This window comes from Salvelinus alpinus, chromosome 1, assembly GCF_045679555.1.
Source record: "Salvelinus alpinus chromosome 1, SLU_Salpinus.1, whole genome shotgun sequence".
Classification (NCBI taxonomy): Eukaryota; Metazoa; Chordata; class Actinopteri; order Salmoniformes; family Salmonidae; genus Salvelinus; species Salvelinus alpinus.
In genome coordinates, this window is record NC_092086.1 from 20,858,771 (window position 1) to 20,859,012 (window position 242).

Genomic DNA, 242 nt, shown 5'->3' on the forward strand with positions numbered 1-242 from the left:
TCACGCTGCTCACGATTCCCTCTCCTTCGATTGACAACAAAGTCCACCAACCACAGTCCGTGTTAGTGAACTCAGTAAACCAATTATACATTTTGGTTTGTGAAAACGACCCATTTCCCATGGGCGGGGCCTGTACCCCATAGAAATCAAGGGGTCAAGAACGCCATCTCATAAATAATGTGAAAAGAAGGCGGTACTTTTACCGATACAACCCCGCCCCCTTACGTGCAGTAATCCGCACA